This window comes from Chiloscyllium plagiosum, unplaced genomic scaffold (genome assembly GCF_037043375.1).
Source record: "Chiloscyllium plagiosum isolate Xiang-an unplaced genomic scaffold, Cpla_swu_hap1 HiC_scaffold_34, whole genome shotgun sequence".
Lineage (NCBI taxonomy): Eukaryota > Metazoa > Chordata > Chondrichthyes > Orectolobiformes > Hemiscylliidae > Chiloscyllium > Chiloscyllium plagiosum.
This window is the reverse complement of record NW_028270172.1, coordinates 20,204,290-20,227,742: the sequence shown is the minus strand read 5'-3', so window position 1 is coordinate 20,227,742 and position 23,453 is coordinate 20,204,290. Positions and strand designations below refer to the sequence as shown.

Genomic DNA, 23,453 nt, shown 5'->3' with positions numbered 1-23,453 from the left:
TTGATTAGCAGACAGAAAACAAAATGCAGGAATTAATGGGTATTTTTCTCAAAGACAGACAGTTACTGTGGGGTACCATAGGGATTGGTTAGGACAGTACCTATTCACAATGTAGGTTAATGATTTAGGTGAGCAAACTAAATGTAGTATCTCAAAGTTTTCAGATGACACAAAGCTAGGTGGAAGATTGAGCTGTGAGGAGGATGCAGAGATGTTACAGTGCTATTTGGACAGGCTGACTCAGTGGGCAAATGAATGGCAGATGCAGTAATAACGGATGTAAGTTTGCTCACTAAGCTAGAATGTTTGTTTTCAGACATTTCATCACCATACTAGGTAACATCAGTGAGCCTCCGGTGAAGCACTGGTGGTATGGCCTGTTTTTTATTTGTGTTTAGGTTTCCTTGGGTTGGTGATGTCATTTCCTGTTCATTTTCTCATGGGATGGTAAATGGGATCTAGGTCAATGTGTTTGTTAATAGAGTTCTGGTTGGAATGCCATGCTTCTAGGAATTCTTGCACATGTCTCTGTTTGGCTTGACCGAGGATGGATGTGTTGTCTCAGTCGAAGTGGTGTCTTTCCTCATCTGTATGTAAAGCTCCATTTGTGGGTGTTGGGATGATGACAGTCTCACTACCCGGAACACCAATTTACAGATTAGCCAAGGGGCTACACCAAAGACTAAAGTACTTAGTAGCTGATTCACGCCACTCCATCCACTCCACCCAAGAATTCCTGAAGACCATAGACACTAAGATAAAAGAGGATGAAATAATGGTCTCCTTTAATATAACAGAGGTAAAAACAATGATTGCAGATGCTGGAAACCAGATTCTGCATTCGTGGTGCTGGAAGAGCACAGCAGTTCAGCCAGCATCCAAGGAGCAGCGAAATCGACGTTTCGGGCAAAAGCCCTTCATCAGGAATAAAGGCAGTGAGCCCGAAGCGTGGAGAGATAAGTTAGAGGAGGGTGGGGGTGGGGAGAAAGTAGCACAGTGTACAATGGGTGAGTGGGGGAGGGGATGAAGGTGATAGGTCAGGGAGGAGAGGGTGGAGTGGATAGGTGGAAAAGGAGATAGGCAGGTAGAACAAGTCCGGACAAGTCATGGGGACAGTGCTGAGCTGGAAGTTTGGAACTAGGGTGAGGTGGGGGAAGGGGAAATGAGGAAACCGTTGAAGTCGACATTGATGCCCTGGGGTTGAAGTGTTCCAAGGCGGAAGATGAGGCGTTCTTCCTCCGGGTGTCTGGTGGTGAGGGAGCGGCGCCGAAGGAGGCCCAGGACCTCCATGTCCTCGGCAGAGTGGGAGGGGGAGTTGAAATGTTGGGCCATGGGGCGGTGTGGTGTGGGTGTCCCGGAGATGTTCCCGAAAGCGGTCTGCTAGGAGGCGCCCAGTCTCCCCAATGTAGAGGAGACTGCATCGGGAGCAACGGATACAATAAATTATATTAGTGGATGTGCAAGTGAAACTTTGATGGATGTGGAAGGCTCCCTTAGGGCCTTGGATAGAGGTGAGGGAGGAGGTGTGGGCGCAGGTTTTACAGTTCCTGCGGTGGCAGGGGAAAATGCCAGAATGGGAGGGTAGGTTGTAGGGGGACGTCGACCTGACCAGGTAGTCACGGAGGGATCGGTCTTTGCGGAAGACGGAAAGGGGTGGAGAGGGAAATATATCCCTGGTGGTGGGGTCTTTTTGGAGGTGGCGGAAATGGCGGCGGATGATTTGGTTTATGCGAAGGTTGGGAGGGTGGAAGGTGAGCACCAGGGGCGTTCTGTCCTTGTTACGGTTGGAGGGGTGGGGTCTGAGGGCGGAGGTGCGGGATGTGGATGAGATGCGTTGGAGGGCATCTTTAAGCACGTGGGAAGGGAAATTGTGGTCTCTAAAGAAGGAGGCCATCTGGTGTGTTCTGTGGTGGAACTGGTCCTCCCGGGAGCAGATACGGCGGAGGCAGAGGAATTGGGAATACGGGATAGCATTTTTGCAAGAGGCAGGGTGGGAAGAGGCGTAATCCAGGTAGCTGTGGGAGTCGGTGGGTTTGTAAAAAATGTCAGTGTCAAGTCCGTCATCATTAATGGAGATGGAGAGGTCCAGGAAGGGGAGGGAGGTGTCAGAGATGGTCAAGGTAAATTTAAGGTCAGGGTGGAATGTGTTGGTGAAGTTGATGAATTGCTCAACCTCCTCGCGGGAGCACGAGGTGGCGCCAATGCAGTCATCAATGTAGCGGAGGAAGAGATGGGGAGTGGTGCCGGTGTAATTACGGAAGATCAACTGCTCTACGTAGCCAACAAAGAGACAGGCATAGCTGGGGCCCATACGTGTGCCCATGGCTACCCCTTTGGTGTGGAGGAAGTGGGAGGATTCAAAGGAGAAATTGTTAAGGGTGAGGACCAGTTCGGCCAAACGAATGAGAGTGTCGGTGGAAGGATACTGGTGGGGACGTCTGGAGAGGAAAAAACGGAGGGCTTGGAGGCCCTGGTCATGGCGGATGGAGGTGTAGAGGGATTGGATATCCATGGTGAAGATGAGGCGTTGGGGGCCAGGGAAACGGAAGTCTTGGAGGAGGTGGAGGGCGTGGGTAGTGTCTCAAACGTATGTGGGGAGTTCCTGGACTAGGGGGGGATAGGACAGTGTCGAGGTAGGTAGAGATGAGTTCAGTGGGGCAGGAGCATGTTGAGACAATGGGTCGGCCAGGGTGGTCAGGTTTGCGGATCTTGGGAAGGATGTACAACCGGGCAGTGCGGGATTCCCGGACTATGAGAGTGGAAGCTGTGGGTGGGAGATCTCCTGAGGTGATGAGGTTCTGTATGGTCTGGGAGATGATGATTTGGTGATGGAGGGTGGGGTCATGGTCGAGGGGGCAGTAGGAAGAGGTGTCCTCGAGTTGGTGTTTGGCTTCAGCGGTGTAGAGGTCAGTGCGCCAGACTACTACTGCACCCCCTTTATCCGCTGGCTTGATGGTGAGGTTGGGATTGGAGCAGAGGGATTGGAGGGCTGCGCGTTGTGAGGGTGAAAGGTTGGAGTGGGGGAGGGGGGGGTAGACAGGTTGAGGCGGTTAATGTCCCGGTGGCAGTTGGAAATGAAGAGGTCGAGGGCAAGTAATAGGCCAGCGCGGAGTGTCCAGGTGGATGCAGTGTGTTGGAGGTGGGCGAAGGGTCCTCGGAAGGCGGGCGGGAATTCTGATTGTGAAAGTAAGCTCGGAGGCGACGGAAAATTGTTCGACGTCACGGCGTGTATTAAATTCATTGATGTGTGGACGGAGGGGGATGAAGGTGAGTCCTTTGCTGAGGACTGATCGTTCGTCCTCAGTGAGGGGGAGGTCTGGAGGGATGGTGAAAACTCGGCAAGGCTGGGAGCTGGGATCTGGTGTGGGTGAAGAGCTGGGAGTGGGGGCAGAACCGGTATCTGGAGTGGGTGTGATGGTAGGGGGAATGGGGGTGGAGTCATGAGCAGGGGTAGTGTTCCCCTCGGGGTTCTGGGGGGTGGGGATAGTGACAGTGGGGTCTCTGGGGGGCATGTCAGCAGAATGCAGGTGAGTGGCGCTGGTGGGGGCGAAAGTGGTGGTGACCACGGCAGTAGGGGTGGCAGAAGTCATTGAGCGTGTGGTATCAGCGATGATGTGAGGGGCGGAAGTGATGTCACGTGTGATGCATGAGGAATTGCGAGGGGTGGAAGTGGTTGTGGGAGTGGCCATGATGGGGCGGAAGTGACATCATCAATCAGCGTGAGGGTGGCAGCTGCATCAGCCGCATGGCTAATGGCATCTGAGTAGATTCCGAGGCCAGAGGAATCCCTATTCACATTTATCAACATCAACCTCACCCGGAAACACTGACTACAGTATTAAAAGAACCAAAGACATATACACCAAACACCACCAACTTCATTAGCAAGGACAATATCACCAAGCTAGTGGACCTACGCATTACCACCCAGTTCACCTTCAACAACAAAACCTACAGACAAACCAATGGGACACCCATGGGATTTCCAATTCCAGGGTTCTTAGCAGAGGCAATAATGCAGAGACTCTAACAAATAGCTCTGTCAACCATCCAACCCAAACTTTGGGTCCGCTACGTGAGTGGTACCTTTGTCATCACTATACAAAACAAATTAGAGGAAACCTTCAAGACCATCAATAATACCCTTACTGGCATAAAATTCACTAAAGAGGAGAAAAACAACAACTGCCATTCCTGTATGTCGCAGTAGAGCGAACAGCCAATGGGGAACTTCCAATCAGTGTCTACAGGAAAACAACACATATGGACCAAATACTGAACTACAGAAGCAATCGCCCCAATACTCACAAACGGAACTGCATTAGAACATCATTCCAACAAGTCACCATACACTGCAGCAGAGGAAATCACCGAAACAGTGTATTCAAAAAGAACAGGCACCTAATGTACACAGTCTGCCGCTTTCTCAGCAACAAATCCAAACAAGCTGACAAAACGCGTCCAGAAACCCTAGCCACTCTTCCCTACATCAAAGACATCTCGGAAATGACTGCCAGACTACTCAGACCTCTTGGCATCATAGTAGCCCAAAAACCCACCAACACACTAAAACAGCAGCTAAGGAACTTGAAAGACCCTATACAGACAATAAGCAAAACTACTGTTATTTACAAAATACCTTGCAAGCACTGCAACAAACACTACATTGGACAAACAGGCAGAAAACTAGCCACCAGGATATATGAACATCAACTAGCCACAAAAAGACATGACCCACTCTCATTAGTATCTTTACATACAGATGAGGAAGGACACCTATTGACTGGGACAACACATCCATCCTAGGACAAGCCGAACAAACAGAGACACACACAAGAATACCTAGAAGCATGGCACTCCAACGGGAACTCTATCAACAAACACATTGACTTGGATCCCATTTATCAACCAGTCCAAAGAAGAACAGGAAATGACATCACCACAGGAAATGATATTGCCAACCCATGGAAACCTAACATAAATAAAAAGTGAACCATACCACCAGTGCTGTACCAAAGGCTCACTGGTGATGTTACTTAGTATGATGACGAAATGTCTGAAAACGAACCTTCCAGCTCAGTAAGCAAACTTTACCCCCAGAACCTCAACCTGCGCTACAAATATTCTCAAAACCTGCAGTAATAATGTGGGTAAATGTGAGAAATTCCACTTTATTAGCAAAAATAGGAAGGCAGATTATTATTTCATGGCTGAAAATTGAGAGAGGGGAATGTTCAAAAATGCTCTTGTGCACCAGTCACTAAACGTAAGCATACAGGTGCAACAGGCAGTAAAAAAATGGCCAAATGTATGCTGACCTTCATAACAAGAAGGTTCAGCCTTTTAAAATGTTGTAATTGTATCAGCCTCCACCACCTTCTTTGGCAGCTCATTCCACATGCATACCACCCTGTCCTTGAAAACCTTGCCTCTTAGATGCTTTTTAAAACTGTCTCTTCTTACACTAAACTTATGCCCTCTAGTTCTGGACTCCCCCATCCCAGGGAAAAGACCTTGTCAATTTACCCTATCCATGCCCCTCATGATTTTATAAACCTCTATAAACCCCTCAGCCTCCGGCACTGCAGGGAAACAGCCCCAGCCTATTCAGCCTCCGCCTATAGCTCAAATCCTCCAACCCGGGCAACATCCATTTCTAAATCTTTTTTGAACCCCTTAAAGTTTCACAATGTCCTCCTGAAAGGAAAGAGACCAGAATTCTCACAATATTCCAAAAAATGGCCTCACCATTGTCCTGTACAGGCGCAACATGACATCCCAACTCCTATATGAAATGCTCTGACCAATAAAGGAAAGCATACCAAACACCTTCTTCACTATCCCATCTACCTGTGACTCCACTTCCAAGGAAATATAAACCTGAGCTGCCAGAGGAAGAGATGGAGGCTGGTATAATTACGATATTTAAAAGGCATCTGGATGGGTATGGGTACATGATCAGGAAAGATTTAGAGGGATATAGGTCAAGTGCTAGCAAATGGGACTAGATTTAGTTTAGGATATCTGTCAGCATGGACGAACTGGAACGAAGGGTCTGTTTCCATGCTGAATATCTCTATGATTCTAAGTACTTAATGCAATTATACAGGGTATTGGCAAGGTATATCTGGAATATCATGTGAAGCTTTGGTCTCCTTATTTGGAGGAAGGATGTTCTTGGTATAAAGGGAGTGTGATAAATTACCAAATTGGTCACTGGGATGGCAGGACTAATGTATGAGGAAACATTGAGTCAGTTAGGATGGCATTCAATGGACTTCAGAAGAATAAGGGGAATCTCATGGAAACCTATAAAATTCTGAGAGAACTAGACAGGTTAGATGCAGGAAAGATGTTCCTGATGATGGGTTGTCCTGAACCAGGAATTCAGTTTAAAAAATAAGGGGTAAACGTTTTAGGACTAAAACAAGGAGAAATTTCTTTGTGGTGAGCCTGTTGAATTCATTATCACAGAAAATGGTTGAGGCCAAAACATTGAGTACTTTCAAGAAAGAGGTACATAAAAGAAAAAAAGAACAATTCAGCAAAGGAACAGGCCCTTCAGCTCTCCAAGCCTTCCCTGACACATTTCGCCCTCTCATACTAAAATGGTCTTCGCTTACAGGATCTGTATCCGTCTATTCCCATCCTATTCATGTATGCACCCAGGTGCTTCCTGAATGCTGCTATTGTGTTGTACCACCTCCTCTGGCAGCGTGTTCCAGGCACACACTACCCTTTACATGAAAAACTTGCATCTTAGAAAAGGTATAGAAGAGGTACAGCACAGATTCACCAAAACATCAGGTCTTAATGAAACCATTCTACAAGCTCCTCAAGTAGGCTAGTTTTGCCCACTTAACTTTTCTAATCAATAAGATGACAAAGTTTTTGTAATAATTGAATGACAAGCTCTTATTATATCTTCCTTTATACTTGATCTTATGGTCCTTTTAGGGAATCAGCAGACCACTCCCATAATAAGCCATCCTTCACCTTTCCCTAGCTTACTGTTATTGGAAATATCCTCTACCCTTCAAGATTCATGGCACTTTGTCATGCTGCACTCAGGTCTCTGTAATAGCTATAACTGCATTTATTTATGGTATCAGTATCGGCTTTGAACGCTCTGTGCATACACATATTATCTTTGTACCCTCTATACTTACCTATTGACTTACTCTTAAATATATGCACCCTCTATCCCTTCCTATCAAGAACAGTTTATCATTTCCCATATCAATACTTTTTACTTTAGCCTTGTCTATTTATCTCAAATTGATTTATCACATTAATCCAGTTTTCTTCCCTGGTCCCCAGTACTTAGTTTAAAGCATTCTCTAGATCCACAGTTACATAGCTCAACTGAATCAGAAATCTAAACCAAAGATTTTCGAGTGTCCTGCAACTGTCATCAATTGAATTTCATCAACAGAAATTCAAAAGGAACTGAGAGAAGTCATGTGATTTTTGTTGCCTGAATTCATCCCTTGACCCTTAGAAGTGTTGTTTCTTTTCCTCTTTTGCATAATGCTTTCCTCACCCATAATAACATTGCAGAATCACATATGTCTTTGTCCTGTGTGTGCGTATGGGTCTGAGAAAAGACATACTTCATTTAATTCAGCTGGTTGACAAGCAATTTGCCACTTGTTTGAAGGATATATAATCAATGTCTTGTATTTGAGTTTATTGAAAAGCCTGGTGAAAGTTGTATTTGGTCTTAATAGCAGTTATAAAGTGGAAAAAAATGGCAATTTTTGATCACTGTATAAGTCAGTTACACGCGGTGTTGTTCAGTAAATAGTGGGGCTTAATTTTCAGCGCACTCCTCCTGCCAGAGTCGTAGAACTTAAAACTAATTCTCTTTTGGGTTATCCAGAATGGGAGAGGGACTAATTCGGAAATTAGAGCCAGGCTATTTCAGGAGTAAATAAGGAAGAACGTTTTCAAACAAAAAGTAATGCAAATCTTAAAATCTTAAAACTCATAAATCTAGATTCTGGTACTTTCACAACTGAGGGATTAGATTTTGTTAGGCAAGAATATTAGAGAAGTTAAATGAAAATACTTTTATGAAAATCTGTCAAATATATATTGAACATCAAGGAACCCTATGTAACTAGGTTTTCATGATTTTGATACATTACTTCTTCCGGATGAAGAGGCTGATTAAGTGTAGTTTTCCTTTCTTTTCTGAAACTGTAGATTTACTTACATGAGAATGCCTTCATTGGGTGCATAATCTGTCCATCTCAAATAAAACTAAATTACTGCGGATGCTGGAATCTGAAACCAAAAGAGAAAATGCTGGAAAATCTCAACATGTCTGGCAGCATCTGTAAGGAGAGAAAAGAGCTGACGTTTTGAGTCTAACTGACCCTTTGTCAAAGCTAAAAAAAGGGAGAAATAGGAGGTATTTATACTAGGCTGAGAGAAGGTGAGCCATGGCTTCAGAAGCAAAGGTAGCAAGAAGCACTCGACACCTCTCTCCAGCAGCACCGACTTACACTCTCTCAAAGCTGTCCCGGTCTCAACACTGAATTCAACAACTTCAGATGATTATCCCATCTCGACCCCTCTGTTTTCATTCTGCTCCGTAATTTTATTTCATTTATTTTATTTACCTCTTTTTAATTTTTTTTCATTGTTCTGTATCTCATATTTCTCGATTGTCTCTATTTCACTTGCTCCCCACTCTCTTATCACCTTTTTCCTCTTCCCCCTTTGCTACCCTTCTCCCCTGTTTTCAATTTTGTCTCTGCTTCACCCATCCCCCACATATTTTGTCACATAGCACTGGCTTCAGCCTTGGTCATTCACAGCTCCTAATCTCCCTATAATCTCTCCATGCACTGTCATTATCACCTCTTTATCACCTTTGCTTCTGGAGCCATGGCTCACCTTCTCTCAGCTTAGTATAAATACCTCCCTATTTCTCCCTTTTTTTAGCTTTGACAAAGGGTCAGTTAGATTCGAAACGTCAGCTCTTTTCTCTCCTTACAGATGGTGCCAGACCTGCTGAGATTTTCCAGCTTTTACTCTGTTCATCTCAAAGCTGAGTTTCTGACCTGCACATTCTTTATCACACACAAAAAAAATCATACACCTCGTTCTAATGTGACCCAACTCTAAGTTTACTTTAGCCCACCCAAAGAAAACCTTATGGTCATCATTACCTTCAAATTAAAGTACAGAAACGTCTTCCCTGCAAGTCATCGATTCTTTTCAACTTTAGTTTATTCTGTTACCTGGACTATTTCTCATTCATTCACTGTTCCTGTATGATACAGAGTTTCGAGGAGAAAGTGAGGCCTGCAGATGCTGGAGATCAGAGCTGAAAATGTGTTGCTGGTAAAGCACAGCAGGTCAGGCAGCATCCAAGGAACAGGAGAATCGTCTGACCCAGTCCCATTTTCCAGCACTTGGCCCATACCTCTCTAAACCCATTCAATTCATATATCCACCCAGATGTTGTAACTGTACCTGCCTCCACCACTTCCTCTGGCAGCTCGTTCCATATGTGCATTATTCTCCGGGTGAAAAAAATTACCATTCAGGTCATTTTTAAATCTATCCCCTCTCACCTTAAACCAATGCCCTCTAGTGTTAGACTCGCTCATCCTAGGAAAAATAACTTGGCTATTCATCCTATCCATGCCCGTCATGATTTTATAAATCTCTACAATGTCATCCCATCAACCGGATGCTCCAGGGAAAAAAAAACTCAGCCTACTCAACCTTTCCCTATAACTCAAATCCTTCAGTCTTGTACATCTTTTTCTGCACCCTCTCAAGGCAATCAGAATTGAAGACAGTATTCAAACTTAGGATGAAGATTTGTAGCTCGGGTGCTCGTTGTTGTGGTTCTGTTTGCCGAGCTGGAAATTTTTGTTGCAAACGTCTCGTCCCCTGTCTAGGTGACATCCTCAGTGCTTGGGAGCCTCCTGTGAAGCGCTTCTGTGGTGTTTCCTCCGGCATTTATAGTGGCCTGTCCCTGCCGCTTCCGGTTGTCAGTTTCAGCTGTCCACTGTAGTGGCCGGTATATTGGGTCCAGGTTGATGTGTTTGTTGATGGAGTTTGTGGATGAGTGCCATGCTTCTAGGAATTCCCTGGCTGTTCTTTGTTTGGCTTGCCCTATAATGGTAGTGTTGTCCCAGTCGAAATCATGTTGCTTGTCGTACTGGGACAACACTACCATTATAGGGAAAGCCAAACAAAGAACAGCCAGGGAATTCCTAGAAGCATGGCACTCATCTACAAACTCCATCAACAAACACATTGACCTGGACCCAATATACCGGCCACTACAGCGGACAGCTGAAACTGACAACCGGAAGCGGCAGGGACAGGCCACTATAAATGCCGGAGGAAACACCACAGAAGCGCTTCACAGGAGGCTCCCAAGCACTGAGGATGTCACCTAGCCAGGGACGAAACATTTGCAACAAAAATTTCCAGCTCGGCGAACAGAACCACAACAATGAAGACAGTATTCCAATGGCCTCATTAATGCCCTGTACAGCCACAAGACATCCCAAATCCTATATCAATATTCTGACCCATGTAGGCAAGCATGCCAAATGCCTTCTTCAAATGTTTCCTCCGGCATTTATAGTGGCCTGTCCCTGCCGCTTCCGGTTGTCAGTTTCAGCTGTCCGCTGTAGTGGCCGGTAAATTGGGTCCAGGTCGATGTGTTTGTTGATGGAGTTTGTGAATGAGTGCCATGCTTCTAGGAATTCCCTGGCTGTCCACTTGCAATGCTACTTAGAGTCATAAAGAACAATTCACCTGCACACTCAAATACTTTTCCAAACTTCTCTGTCTCTGCATCTCCTCTGCCATTCTCCGAATGCATCCACCAGAAATGCTTTTTGACATTTTGACAACAATCAACTGGACCTTATCAAAAAGATTTATTGCCCACAGCAAACAAAACCATATATAATCAATATTTATTGTATTCTGACTGATCCATTCTGCGAGCAGATTAAGTAGGTTGTGTTAAGATCCACTGCAGTATGCACCAAAAAATCAAGCCCTGCTATTCCCAGAGTCATACCTAATATTAAAGGTGGTTTCATAGTATGCACAGTAGTCCAATTTATCTTATATTCAGACCAAGGTTGATGGAAAGCACAGATTAGGTTTCTGCACTGAACGTGAATTATCTTTATTTTCACAAGTGAAAACTAATTAGGTACAAGTAAACAGAGATAAACCATTTACATGCAACACTAACTAAATTCTAATTCCCTTTTGCGTGCACACACAAACTGTGTCTTCACAATGTGCATGCAGGAAACTAATATTATATTTTCACAGAATGTTGCAAATTTGCAGCAAGACAACAAGAAATAAGAGCAGACCTAGAATAAGTAATGACTTATTCTAGTGGCCAGAGAAAACAATGCCAGAATGAGAAAGTAGCCACTGCAGATAATTTTCTGGCTATGACTAGATAGGTACGTGCAATCTTTTTAAGTTAGACAACCAATATAAATACTTTAGCTGCAAGGGCAGATCAGAGATTTGGAATCATATAGTGAGCAGGTTTACCCCACCAGAACCTGGTCACCATCTATAAGGCACAAGTAATGGGTGGAACTGAATACTCTTCACTCACCTGGACGAATGCAGCTCCAATAACACCCAAGGAGTTTTATACCACTAGGCCAAAGCAGCCCCCTTCACTGGCATCACATTCACACCCTCCATCACTGACACTCAGTAGCAGCAATGTGTACCATCTATAAGTTGCACTGCAGAAATTCACCAAGGGTCCTTAAACAGCATGTTCCAAACTCAAAGACTATCATTAAGAAGTACAAAAACAGCAGCTCTGTGGGAACACAATGACCTGCAAGTTTCTCCCTAATCTGTACTAGGAATTATTAAACTCCAGCCAGAACTAAAGAACATTGTTTACTGCAATCGAACACGCTTTATTCCAAAGCTGTCCACTCTAAGAACCTGAAACAAGTCTGAACAACCTGACTAATGGCTTAGAGTGACTTCCAATGCTCTCATGACACATCTTATTGGGACACTGATACAACATAATACCCAGTAATACTATACAACATCAAATAATAATACATAACCTCATTCACATCACACTATACTGAGCTGGAAACATATCGTTATCCTTTACTGTTGTTGGGTCAAAACCTAAAATGCCCTTCCTAACAGTATTGTAGACATATCCACACCAAATAGATTGCTGCAGTTCAAGAAGGCAGCTCACCATCACTCTATCAAGAACAACTATGAATAAGCAATAAATACTAGCCCAGTTAGTGGTGCCCATATCCTACGAGTGATTTTTATCATAGAAGTGTTACCATTGTATGTTATAGAAACATCAAATGATAAGAAAAAAACCTAGCTGTTGACACACTACATGCATGTATGTATCAGCTTTCTAACCACATCTTTCGCCAAACTAGTCGGGATGAAAACAACCTGGAGATCTCAATATCAAGATTCTTTTTGATTTATGCTTAGCATTGAAAGAAAATTATATTGCTTTTTATAACAAGTAGCAATTACTTTTTTGTAGGTTTATAACTTCCAATGAGTGGCAACCAGAAAATCACCAAATTAGTCAACTAACAAATACTTCATTTAGCTACCATTAATCAAAAGATTAAAAATTAACAGCTCAAGATACACATCTTGTCCTCAGATATTAACACATTATACTTTCATAATCACCTTACAACCAAGAGTACCTCAAATAATACATTATTACACCTAACCTGTGAAGCCTAAGATGACTCCAATCGCTTTTATGATGAAAGGAATAACCTGGATCCAGACATCCACTACGCGTTTCAAGATTAATTCTCTACACATCACTACTGCTCCCGCACCAGGTGAGGGTACCATGAATCAGGCCTTTTCCTTTCGCCTGAGGTGTGGTGAGCCTCATGTTAAACCATCATCACTCTTCTATGATCTGATAAGACTATGGCGACTTTTATGTTTGTGGTAGCCTGGCTCAATCAAATAAATAGCTGGACAGTGAAATCAAAGCATTAAATAAGATGTGCTTCAACACACTGAAGTGAACCTCTCAGTTTTGGTTTTGCCCAGACAGTGTACACTATCTCCTGCAATCGGAATAGAGTTTATTTTCCTGAGTTCAGGGGAACTACCGATGGAAGCAGGTGTGTAATACAAAGGTCGGAAATGACCTGAAGCTAGAGGCGGCCCAGCCTCCAGGTCCGTCCCGGAGGAGCCCGACCCGAGCCCACCCCCGCAGCGCGAGCCCGACTGGACCAAGACCGGTAAGTTCCCGCTTCCACTGCCGGCAATCAAGACATCATGGAGACCGAGCGTTTGTCCCGCTCCCTCCTCCTCCTCCTCCTCTTAACTCACTCAGTTGTTCGCTCCAGCAATCTCACTCGCTTCGCTCCATCACCGGCCGCACGGAAACAACATCCGGGTCAAGCTGTAAATCACCGCCGGGGGTCACTGAGCGCTCACGTGGCCTGTGTGACTGAGGTCAGCTTCTTGTTGCCAGGGAGACTGTTGGTGGATCTGAAACGTGGTGCAATTGATGGTGTACTTGCTTCGCCACGCTCGAGGTTATCTGTTCAAATTCTCGCTATGGAACTCAGGTACTAAACGCCAAGACTAAAGGGGAGTGACTGTGTCAGAGATTCGCAACAAAATCGTGAGGGGCCCACTATTAGACACAGAAACACTTTCAAAATAACAGTCGCCAGACCTGAGTAACTCCATTCACACACCACCTGCCTAACTCTGTTCTCTCTCCATTGACCTACCCAGTTTACTTTTCCCCCCACCAATTTCTGGGTTTTTTTGTATCTGATTTTCGGCATCTGCAGCTTCTTTTTGACCATCACTTGAAGGTCAGCCTCTATATCCCTCCTGGAGACTAATGCCACAGGGTCCTGTTGTGTGGATGGACAAAACGTCAGTGTATTCAAGCATCATCCAAATCATGATTCTTGGCTGGGGCCAAGTAAAGCTAAATTCTCTCCCATATTCAGTCATTTGCTTGCCCCATGGCAAATACGGATTAGATAAGATTCCCTACAGTGTGGAAATAGGCCCTTCAGCCCAACAAGTCCACACCGACCCTCCGAAGAGTAACCCACTGCCGCCCGACTAATGCACCTAACACTATGGACAATTTAGCTTGGCCAATTCACCTGACCTGCACATTTTTGGATGGTGGGAGGAAACCAGAGCACCCAGAGGAAACCCACACAGACACAGGGAAAATGTGCAAACTCCACACAGACAGTTGCCCGAGGCTGGAATCAAACCTGGGACTGTGGTCCTGTGAGACAGCATGGCTAACCGCTGCGCCACCGTGCCGCCCACTCGAGCATCCCATGAAAGATGAAACCCCAGCATGTACACCCAGGACACTGAGAAGAAGCTACTTTGGTTCCCCTGTGGGTAGCCATGGCCTGTTCCCTCCCTCCTCATGATCCTCATGTTTGCTGATTACAATGTTGCAACAAATGGAACCTGAAGCTAGACAGAAAGAACCACCTAGGAGAAAGTGAGGACTGCAGATGCTGGAAATCAGAGTCAAAAAGTGTGGTGCTGGAAAAGTACAGCTGGTCAGGCAGCATCCAAGGAGCAGGAGAGTCAGCATTTCAAGCGTAAGCTCTTCATTAGTTTATGCTCGAAACGTAGACTCTCCCACCTCTTGGATGCTGCCTGACCGCCCCTGCTTTTCCAGTACCACACTTTTTGACTGAAAAAGAACCACCTGTCTGCCCATTTGGGTACATGTTCCCAAGCCCTACAAACTGCTTCCTGCGGAAGTGCTATTTACCCTGCAGTCACATTATAAGCAAGGGTGGCTGCTGAGCACCGCTACGAGTCTGTTATGAGTAAGCATTAACCTCAAATGTACATATGCTTTCTCCTACAATTACGCATCATAAATAGCTTTTTCCATATATGAACCATGATCTATATGTAACAGTACCAGTTTACAGCATATTTATTTGCTTAAAATTATATTTCAAATTCTACAGATTGCTTTCAATAGTTACCTGGAGATTTATGCCAAATACAGGTCTCCTAGGAGGGTTTTTCAATCAGATTTTCACCTCAAGGTTTCAGCTTCCCTCAGATAAATGTAAATCATCCCCCACTATTTCTTTAAAGAAAAGTGACAGCATTCTCACCAGTCCAAATCAATATAAGACCATAAGATGTAGGAACAGAAATAGCCCACTCAACCCTTGAAGTCCACTTTCTATGTGATTACGGCTGATTCTGATAATCCTCAAATTCACTTCCTGTCTTATTCTCATAATACTTGATTCCCATGCAGCAAAGAATTCCACAGATTTACTACCATCTGAGAGAATAAAATCATCCTCATCTCTGTTCTAAATGGGCAAACCCAAACTCGGAGATTATGCAAAATAAAAACCGAAAGCACAGATGCTGTAAGAAGTTGCTGGAGAAGCTCAGTACGCCTGGCAGCATGTCTGAAGCCAACCAGAGTTAACATTTCAGGTTCAGTGGGCCTTCCTCAGTTCTGAGGAAGCATCACCAGACCCGAAACATTAACTCTGATTTCTCTTCACAGATGCTGCCAGACCTGCTGAGTTTTTCCAGTAACTTCTGTTTTTTGTTTCTAAAATTATGCACTTAGTTCCTGACTCCCCCACAAGGGGAAACGATGTCTCTGCATTTACCCTGTCAAGGTCCTTCTAATCCTTCTAAACTACAATAAGTACAAGCCCAAGCTACTCCAGCTCTCTTCGTACGAAAATGTCTCCATATCCCTGATCAACCTTGTGAGCCTTTTTTGGACTGCCTCCAATGCCAATATATCTTCCCTGAGATAAAAAGCCCAAATCTGTTCAAGGTATAAACAGCTTCTTAAAGGAAAAAAGAGAGGTGGAGAAATTTAGAGACAGGTTCTGACCTGAGCAGCTGAAGGGTCTACCAATAGTTGAGCCAGTAAATTTGTGAATATGTAAATTGGACAGAAGTAACAAAGATATGAAGCAAGGATAGATGCTGTAAATCTAATAGAAACTTACAAGATAATGCATGGCTTATAAACAGTGGATGCTGGGAAGTTGTTTCTGTTAGGCGGAGAGCATAGGACCCATGGGCACAGCCTTAGAATTAAAGGGGGTCAATTTAGAATGGAAGTGAGGAGACATTTCTTTAGCCAGAGAGTGATGGGCCTGTAGAATTTATTGCCACAGAGCGCAGTGGAGACCAGGACGTTAAATGTCTTCAAGGCAGAGATTGATAAATTCTTGATCTTGCTTGGAATTAAGCGGTATGGAGAGAGTGTGGGTAAGTGGAGTTGAAATGCCAATCAGCCATGATTAAATGACGGCGTGGACTTGATGGGCCAAATGGCCTTACTTCCACTCCTCTGTCTTATGGTCTTATGGTCTAACGACATACATCATTGGAAACAATGATGGTTATTTTAAAACCAAGGCATTGCTCAACCAAGTGTAAATCAACTACATCGAGGGTAGTGAAGGAACAGTTAGACTTGGTGCAAGTTAGGGTATGGGCTGCTGTTTTAGAATGCATTTAATCTTAAATGGAAGAGAATGAACATCGCGAACTATAGAAGAAACAAAGGCATGTAAAACTTCTTCAGTAAATGACCTGAGGCAGCAGCAGTAAGCCGTGTTTATTCATGTAAACTGATGTATAGATGTCCTATTCTTACAGATAGTAGCTACAAAGACAGCATGAGATGACTATTGTACAGACAAATATCATTTTTACGGGTTGGATTTTAAAATATTGTGAAAGATTTGTTTTAGAGAAAGCTGGGTGAGGCAGTCTTTCTGGAACAGTGACCTAATCCAGTGTGTGTCAGAGAGCAGGAATGCTCTGGAAAGTTGATGGAAAATTGTTTATACTGGGGTGGTTTATGACAGGTGAAGTGAACACTGAAGGCATTAAAGTTTGCAGTTTGCAGTTTAGGATAATCAAGATTAATTTTTGGTTTAGAAGACCCATACATTGAAGACAGAATCTTCCCAGTTCCTGAAAGACATTAACAAGAATGTTGAGTAATGTGGGTGAGATTGGCAGTAATGAGATTCTCAATGTCAAGAGGAAAATATCTGATCCTCCAATAATAGTCCATAAGATTCCTCTACATCCTATAATCTTTTGTCTTCCATGCCATTTCCACCAGAGGAGCAAGGCACAGTTTTGCTGTAGATTGAGGATATCCCATAACACTGTCACAAAATTATGTCCACTGCTGGAATTGGAGCTGCAGCACTTCTTCTTATTCATTCAGAGGATGAGGGCATTTCTGGCTAGGCTTGCAGTTATTGCCCAGAGGGCAGTGAAGAACCAACCACATTGCTATGGGTCAGGAGTCACATGTAGGCCAGACCAGTTAAGGATGGCAATTTGTTTCTATAAAGGGCATTAGTGAACCAGAAGGGTTCAACAATCGACAATGGATTCGTGATCATTATTTGACCCCTAAATCCAAATTTTTACTTTTAAACTTGAATTCAGATTCCACCATCTGCGATAGGAGAATTCAAACCCAAGTCCATAGAACATTACCTGGTCTCTGAATTAACAGCCCAGCAATAATACCACTAAGCCAATGTCTTCCTCTATGTGGAGGGGCGGGTGACTGTCAAAGTTGCGCTAAACTTGCATGCAACTACCTGCTTCTAAGGAGCCACTGGGAACCTATATGGGACCTGACAACCTTTGATCCACAAATGTATTAAGATTTTTCTGATCACACTGCTTTAGCTCATTTCCCAGTGACAAAATCAGTACTGCAGCTCAGACAATAGACTTTGGCAACATATCTGGCATCCTCCAGGTGCAGACTGCTATAGATTGTGTACATGTTGCATTGAGAGTGCCATCTCATAATATGATGGACTTTCATTCCATTAGTGTGCAGGTCATTTGTGGCCATTGGTACCACAACATAGAGGTCTGCACCATGATGTGTGTATACTCGAGAAGTCTCATTTACTGCTTTGTTCCAAGGGCTGAATGCTTAACAAAGATGGTTACTGGGAGACAAGTGCTACCTTCTGCAACCATGGTTGATGACTTCATTATGTGGTCCCCTGACGGAGTCCAAACATAGATACAATGTAACCCATTCTTCTGCAGGGCCATTATGGCGTAGACAATAGGTTTGTTGTAGATGATGTTCCAATGTTTGGTTTGTTTTTAGGATTTTTCTGTGCACTCCACATAGCGTGTGCAATATAATCCTGTTTGTATCCTGTGCCTTGCAGAACTGGGACAGGAGCTGAAGAACTGGAAGAGCGGGAGCACTATTCAGAATGGGAAGTTGAGGACATTGAGCAAGAACCACCTTCTGTATAGTAGAGCACTGCAATGCCATGTGCAACAAGCCAAAAAGGACTTCTGGTTCCATAAAATTAGAGATAGGTGCAGTCATTAGCCATTGACTATAAATTTAGTGGTGCCCAATAGGCTTGTCTTTTCTCTGAGACAAATGTAGCTTTTGTTTGCTAATTAATTTCTTTGGATTTAGTGAATAAAAGTGAACATTTTCAACCGTTTGAAGGCTTTCCCACATTGAACAGTGGGGCAATGTTAGGTTATAGTAGGCATTGGATGGAATAGCACTCTTTTAGGTAAAAACAATGACTGCAGATGCTGGAAACCAGATTTTGGATTAGTGATGCTGGAAGAGCACAGCAGTTCAGGCAGCATCTGAGGAGCAGCAAAATCGACATTTCGGGCAAAAGCCCTTCATCAGGAATAAAGGCAGAGAGCCTGAAGCGTGGAGAGATAAGCTCGAGGAGGGTGGGGGTGGGGAGAAAGTAGCATAGAGTACAATAGGTGAGGTGGGAAGGGGATGAAGGTGATAGGTCAGGGAGAAGGGTGGAGTGGGTAGGTGGAAAAGAAGATAGGTAGGACAAGTCATGGGGATAGTGCTGAGCTGGAAGTTTGGAACTAGAGTGAGGTGGGGGAAGGGGAAATGAGGAAACTATTTAAGTCCACATTGATGCCCTGGGGTTGAAGTGTTCCGAGGCGGATATTGAGGCATTCTTCCTCCAGGCGTCTGGTGGTGAGGGAGCGGTGGTGAAGGAGGCTCAGGACTCCATGTCCTCGGCAGAGCGGGAGGGGGAGCTGAAATGTTGGGCCACAGGGCAGTGTGGTTGATTGGTGCGGGTGTCCCGGAGATGTTCCCTAAAGCGCTCTACTAGGAGGCTTTCAGTCTCCCCAATGTAGAGGAGACCGCATCGGGAGCAACGGATGCAATAAATGATATTAGTGGATGTGCAGGTAAAACTTTGATGGATGTGGAAGGCTCCTTTAGGGCCTTGGATGGAGGTGAGGGAGGAGGTGTGGGCGCAGGTTTTGCAGTTCCTGCGGTGGCAGGGGAAGGTGCCAGGATGGGAGGGTGGGTTGTAGGGGGCGTGGACCTGACCAGGTAGTCACGGAGGGAGCACTCCTTTAGACAGAGTTCTAAGGTGGGATGACACTGAGGAGGGTAATCTGTGTAATTGTTCCTTGAAAAGCAACAGATCTACAAACGTACACTTGTATTTGGAATGAGGTGTCGACCATGCCACGTATCTGCCTTGAGAAGCATTTGATTTTTGTTCCGTTCTCACTGCGCACATTGAAGTGCACTCCTGATTGATAACATTTGATCTGGTGCTCAGCTGAGCTTTAAAAATAACACTGGCACTATAAGTCTGAGGGTTTCCAGGCAATGGTGAGTGCTTCCACCTGCAGTGAGAGGGAAGGTAGGATGAGTGGGGTGACATGGAGAGTGGTGAATTGCTGATGTGGTGAATTTCAGAGACAACATGGGAAATCTTGCTCAGGCTTACAGAAAGAACCCTCCAAGAAACTTGCCAAAATTGCACTAGCTGACTTCTAGTAAAATTCAGTTCTGAAAGTTTTAGGGAGTTTGGAGAAGACCTGACTAGGGTCAGAATCAAGTATGGTTAATCTCCTAGAATTTTTTTTCTGGAGCAATTAAGGAAGTAACTCAGTAGAAAATGGTTTGTGCAACTTAGAGAGCAGAAACGTTAGTTGGGTTTGAAATCTGCTGGTATTAGAAGCTGAGAGAGTCTTAGCTTTCAGTTTTGTGAGTATTCATGCAAGTTTATAGGGCAGAAACTGTAGTGAATCAGTCAAGTCAAATTTAACAATGTAGAATACAGAGCATGTAAACAGACCTTTCGGTCCAACCAGTCTATGACAAACATAATCCCAAACCTAGTCCTACTTGCCTCCTTCTTGTCCATATCCCTCCAAATCTTTCCTATTCATGTACTTATCCAAATGTCTTTTAAACATTGTAATGGTGCCCACATCAACTGCTTCCTCAGGACTTTCATTCCATACACAAACCACCTTCTGTGTAAAAACTTTGCCCCTCATGTATTTTTTAAAGCTCCCCCCACCTTAAATATATGCCCCTTAGTCTTGAAATCTGAAAAAGACACATCCCATTAACCCTTTCTATACCCCTTATGATTTTATAAACTTCTATAAGGTCACCTCTCAACTTCCCATGCTCCAATAAAAAAAAATCCCAGCCTATCCAACCTTTCTTTATAACTCAAACCTTCCATACCTGGCTAGTCTGGCTTACCAATAGAAAGTGAAGAGAAAGATCCATAAGTGGGAGCTGTGATTCTTCCGAATTGGCTCAAATTAATGCTGGAAACCATACATCCTGGTAAATCTCTTCTGAATCCTTTGATTTAATTTGAATTTGATTTAAGGTATAATTTGTTGGTATTTCAATTGCTGTAAACTGAAGTTGTTGAAAAAAAAATTGAATTTTATGAGTTTTTTGGATTTTGCTACTTGGATAATTTGGATTGTTTCTTTGTCTTTCTTGTAATAATGCTCTGTGTTAAAGAAATTCTGTAGTCTCATATGGCTACATTTCAGTGAATGACCACCAGGTGAACTAAAAATGGTTTCTAAAAGCATATGGTCGATCAGGCCATATTTCATCCTGGGATTAGACTTCTCCAGTAACACCATCAGCTGACATCGTAACAGAACACAAAATCTTCCAGTCAGTCAGAGTTGGTTATATTGTGCCCATTTGAAGTCAGACAAATTGTTTCAGGATACTAAATTTGGTTTAAAATAATAAACTGTCATTTCTGTTCAATAATAAAATACCTGGTATGGATTGGAGGCCTTAGCTTGGTAACTCCTGAAAAAGGTAAACAATGTTGTTTTGTCTGGAGCTACAAGTACCATTTTGACTAAATACAGAAGAACAAATTTTCACATCCAAAAGATCTAATGCTTCCTGACTCCTCTGTGTTTTGGATGCACAATTCTGCAAAAGACTGGGCAGTTGGTTTGAAGATTGTTCTTTTACCTCTGGGACCTGTGGTGGAATTCAGCCAAACTGATAACATAAAAGTCTCTTCTACCTCTCTACTCAAGGGAGTAATTAGTGTAAATACTCACTGGAAAATTTTCCATAATTTGACAAGTTTGCAAGAATAGCAGATGTAAGAAATGGAAAGCTGTCACTGACCCAGTGTATTTCAACATGTGCAAATGTTCATCATCGTGTTGACCAGAGCTCTGCTTAAAAATATTTCAATTGACCTATTCAGAAATCTGCATCTGTAGAATTTCCCATGACGAATGCATATACACTTCCTATTGGATCAAAGACCACTTATCTAAGTTTAGTGTATGGCACACTTAGTGTTTAACGATCTCAAAAATATGTGCAGGATTGCTTTAGGCTACCGAAATTGCGTGGTCTACCAGAACGGAACTCTGGTCCACTCTCGAATGCTTGTTCAACCCAGCTGCAGGATGTTTGGTTTCCAACATTAATTGGAGTCAAGTGGGAAGAATCACAGCTCCCAATAGTGGATCTTTCTCTTCACTTTCCATTGGTAAACCAGACTAGCCAACCAATTATTGACCACATCCTGACATGCTGCAAACCTACTTCATTCAGGTACTCGATTTTTGAGCCTGTAACCGACAGTTGCTTTGGTATGTGGCATAAAGAAACAGTTTCTAAGCCATAAGTTGCCCATCACTGGCAGATACAAACTTGTTCCAGCGACAGTGAAACTGCAGACTTTAGAAAGTAGAAACGCTTTGCATTTTAAGCAGAAATGTATGTTATCTGCTGCTTTTGTATGCGGTTAGCTGGCAGTCATGTTAAGACTTTCATTATTTCATAACAGAATCATAAACCCCTACCTTTTGTGTGTTATAGCCAAATGAAGTTCCATGTGAGAATTCTGTGGCCAGTAAATCACTTTCGGTCTCTCCATTCCTGGCCACATTTCAAGGTAAAAGTCTGGAGTATGATAGTATCATCTCCAATTTCTTAGATGTGTGCATCTCCAACAACACTTGAAGCTCAACACAATCCAGGACAAAGCAGCCCATTTGATTAGCACTCCATCCACCAATTTAAACAATCACTCCCTCCAAACCTGATAGAATGTGATAGGAGTATTTACCATCTACAAGTTGCACTGCAGCAACTCACCAAAGCTCCTCTAATAGCATGCTCCAAACCTGCAATCATCATCACCTAGAAGGACAAGTGCAGCAGGTGCATGAAAACCCCAGCACCCGCAGGTTCACCTCCCTGTAAGGCATACACCATTCAAACTTGGAATTATATCATTGTTCCTTTATTGTCGCTGGGACAAAATCTTGGCAATTCCTTGCGAACTGCACTGTGAGTGTGCCTGCACTACAAGGACTGCAATGGTTCACAAAGACAGCTCACCAACATCTTCTCCAGTGGAAATAAATATGGGCAATGAATGTTCATCCAGCCAGCACCACACACCCTCTGAAAGAATAATTATTTTAAGAGCCCATCTAATGGTGAAGAATATATACGGGCAGAGTCAACCAATTTGCAGTCTCATTGAAGATCATTGCCAAGAGTACCTACTGGGAGTTAGTGCTAATAGTGGGTCTCATAGCTCCACACCCAAATTCCTGACTTGTGCTTTATACAAAACACGAAAATATTTTAAATCCACCCTGTAATGTTTATAAGCTGTTAACTTCACAGTTTTAGTTGCTTTAACTCCAGCCTACTCACACTTCAGAATCCCTAAATGGTTATAAGAGACCACACTTCGGTGTTTGTTTGGACTATAAACTGAAATGGAAATTGGACTGCTACATAGCTGAAATTTGAAGAGAGGTTTGCAACATGGAAACATCAAGACATGCATATTTTTAACTATGCCAGACAAATGTTTTTTGAAGCAGTGAGAGAAATAATTTGAGACTAAGCAGGACCATAAGTCAGGTAGGTTAGTGAAATTCTACCTAACTGGCACCTGGTTGAGTTGTAGTTTATTATAAAGCAGTAAGTGCAAGAGCAGTCAGAAATATCTAGAGCCTGCGAACTGAAGCATCCACCTTTCTTTCTCTATCTCTCTTTCTACCTTCATGGGGGGAGGGGATGG

At 43.7% G+C, this 23,453-nt stretch overlaps 1 protein-coding gene across 3 annotated transcripts in view; it reads right to left on the bottom strand.

Annotated features, from left to right (window-relative positions):
* The window catches only part of exoc2 (exocyst complex component 2), a 321,249-nt gene extending 307,805 nt beyond the window's left edge, over nt 1–13,444 (bottom strand). Inside the window, exon 1 of one of the 3 annotated variants that reach the window (XM_043719385.2) lies at nt 13,384–13,444. The gene's annotated coding sequence lies outside the window, so the exon portion shown is untranslated. Of the gene's footprint in view, nt 1–8,218; nt 8,237–13,383 lie in introns of those variants that run through there. The other 2 variants (XM_043719383.2, XM_087978539.1) reach the window with 2 other exon arrangements.
* Between the last annotated feature and the right edge of the window lie 10,009 nt (nt 13,445–23,453).